Below are 2852 nucleotides of genomic sequence, written 5' to 3'. Positions count from 1 at the left end.
ACTTACTGCTGTATGTACTGGTAATTACCGTAGTACTTACCAGTGACAACGGACTGTATTTTAAAGCGAGACATTGTGATAGTTACACTATTAATTACTGGTACTTTCCCTAGTACTTACTGCTGTATGTACTGGTAATTACCGTAGTAGTTACCAGTGACACCCGACTGTATTTTAAAGTGAGACATTATGGTAGTTGCACTGGTAATTACTGGTACCATCTATACTACTTAGTGCTATTTGTACAGGTAATTACTATAGAAGAATTAGCACAGACAAATACTGCTACCACTCCGTAGTAACTTGTACTGCTAATTACTTAGGTAGTCAAGAACAACACAAGGCTGTACCGCTGATATTTACAATGGTTTGTAGTACTACTTAGGAGAGGGGTAACTAATAAAAATAGTAGTCCACATTTTAAAAGACATACATTGTGCCTAGTGACACGGAGAGTACTCACTGTAGCCTTACATAGAAGTTTGCGCTACTTAATGCAGGAGTTACACTCAATATTCCCCTCTGAGCTTTAAATACTGGACCAAAACTTGTGAGGGTCATGGTTAGATATGGCTGTACACAGTCACACTGAATACATTTTTCTCTGGAGTTAGTCTGCGTTTCTTCATAGCTCCAACTTCTTCCATCTTCAGTCTCTCACCATGGTGTTTACTGACATAATTAAGTGAAGGTCAAATCTGTAAAAAAGGAAGTTAGTATTATGGTCCAATCTGACTCTACACTTAAGAATCAGCATGTGGATAGTGGATACTTACCCATTACTTGCATTTATTCTGTTGTTGATTTTAGTCATGCAAGTGTGAAACTAACGGGACCTGAGGATTAAAGCAAAAGGTAAAATATTGGCACTCATTTCACATAATGGGGGTTTTTCCTGGATTTACCATAACAATTGTACTGCCAGTCACTTTTCAACTTTTCTGGTAATTTTGTCCTACCGTATAACTTCAGCATCTTTAGCAGCATATCAGAACATTGTACACATGTAAACACCTGTAAGATGTACTTATGTTCATTATACAAGTTTTTCTCCTTGTATGGAACACAGGGCTGCAACTAATGAGCATTTTGGTAGTTGACTTGTCTAATGACTATTTATATTGTACTCTGACACTTTCTCAATGCATTATATACAAAATAAAAGTAGAAACATGTTCAATGACGGCAAATATTTCCAAATTAAATGTATTATTGGTGAAAATATTTTTGTTTTGTGTTGATTTTTTTTTTTGTGTTACATTGTGATTCAACAATTCCACTGTCTTTGTAAAAACATTATAAAAAATAAATGGGTTTTAGGGTGCACATAATGACTATTAAAACATACTATTATTATTATATTTTTTATTGTCAACTAGTGATGATTAGTTGATTAATTGTTGCAGCCAACATTCATATAGTATGTGACCAGCTCAAAATTTGCTTAAGCTAAATTTAATGAAATATGTGCATTTCTTCACTTTCTTGCAGTATAGATGTTATTGAATGATTTTGATTTGTTTATTATCCTTCTTACTATTCCTCTGCGATCTGAATCTTTTATCAGTTACGTCGATGATCACTTCTACAATGTCAGTTTATTTACAGTACACATCCCTACTGCTGTAATTAAAAAGTGACCCTAAATTTTAGGGTGGCAGGATTAGAATATTGCATAGATTATGTTCTTGTTGTATGATTTCACAAAGGCTGCAAACGCAGCTCCAGACTCCCCAAAGTCAACCTTTAGGACTATAACAGGGCCATAACCCCTCTGCACTATGCCGACGTACCTGATTATCTACGTTCCTCTATCCTGTCCAAACCAATCTTGTCTGTGGTATGCTCTCGGGTAACACCGCACATCCAGACCTCTACTAGTGACTGCAGAGCATCCCAGCTCATCTTCACTGAAGCATACTGGTACCTTTCCTGCGCCAAGAAAAGAAGAAAATCCTGAGATAACAACAACAGATAAGTTAATTTAGTATTTTTCTCCCTGTCATTTAAAACACCAGGAACTGCAGCTTTCAAAGTGAATATGTGCGGGGCAACACGCCTACTGTAACTGCTAGACGCGCGGTTCAATGGCACCTGTAGTACCCACACACATAACCCCACATTGGAGGACCCTCTAAAAGCTGTCACAGTCAGCTCAGGACTCTCTTCTGGCCTTTCCGGAGAGTCTGTTCACTTTACCTGTGCGCAACTCATTCGGTCACGGCCGATCTCCGTGGAAACGCACGGAGCGCAGGGCACATTTGTCGGGTGCATTGAAAAGGGAGAGCCCTTGTCGCGCCGGAAGTTACGTAACTGCCCTTCGACAGTTACGTAACTTCCGGCGCGACAAGGTGCATCTTCCAATGGTGCATCTAAGAGCATTTTTGCGAATTGGGACACGGCCATGGACAGTCACAGTTTCCTCTTGTACTTCTGTGCGCGTAGTTAAATGTCCGATCTGTAGGACATAAGACTAGTAAAAAAAGCGCCTTTCCTTTTCTATGCAACGCTTCCTATGCTGTAGAGAAAACGTATTCTCAAACACTAACAAACACTAACGCCCTAGTACGCATTGGCACTTGTACGGCAACATTAAATTCCAATTTCCCCCGCATTACCTCCTTTGCTATGTTAACGCCATCTTACGCCTAGCCTACACACTTAGATGGATTTCCCTTACCTTTACATTCACACGTTAGCATCTTGTGTTTAGTATATCAACCCCGCATTGGCGGTATTAACCCGTATTAGCCGCCAGATGACCACGCCCTACATCCGCTTGCGCCACACTCTGCTACCGGGCCGCGGGCTGGCTACATATTAATTGTTTACGTAAATAATTGCCACATAAT

At 39.7% G+C, this 2852-nt stretch overlaps 1 long non-coding RNA gene across 1 annotated transcript; it reads right to left on the bottom strand.

Annotated features, from left to right (window-relative positions):
- Positions 1 to 619: 619 nt before the first annotated feature.
- On the bottom strand, positions 620 to 1983 carry LOC129457104 (uncharacterized). The gene is made up of 3 exons (XR_008649097.1): positions 1794 to 1983; positions 777 to 836; positions 620 to 698 (listed from the first exon to the last, which is right to left on the bottom strand). It is a non-coding gene; the product is annotated as an uncharacterized LOC129457104 (long non-coding RNA).
- Positions 1984 to 2852: the final 869 nt, after the last annotated feature.

Source organism: Periophthalmus magnuspinnatus, chromosome 18 (genome assembly GCF_009829125.3).
Source record: "Periophthalmus magnuspinnatus isolate fPerMag1 chromosome 18, fPerMag1.2.pri, whole genome shotgun sequence".
Taxonomy (NCBI): domain Eukaryota; kingdom Metazoa; phylum Chordata; class Actinopteri; order Gobiiformes; family Gobiidae; genus Periophthalmus; species Periophthalmus magnuspinnatus.
The sequence above is the reverse complement of the archived record's forward strand: the minus strand, read 5'-3'. Positions and strand labels throughout refer to the sequence as shown.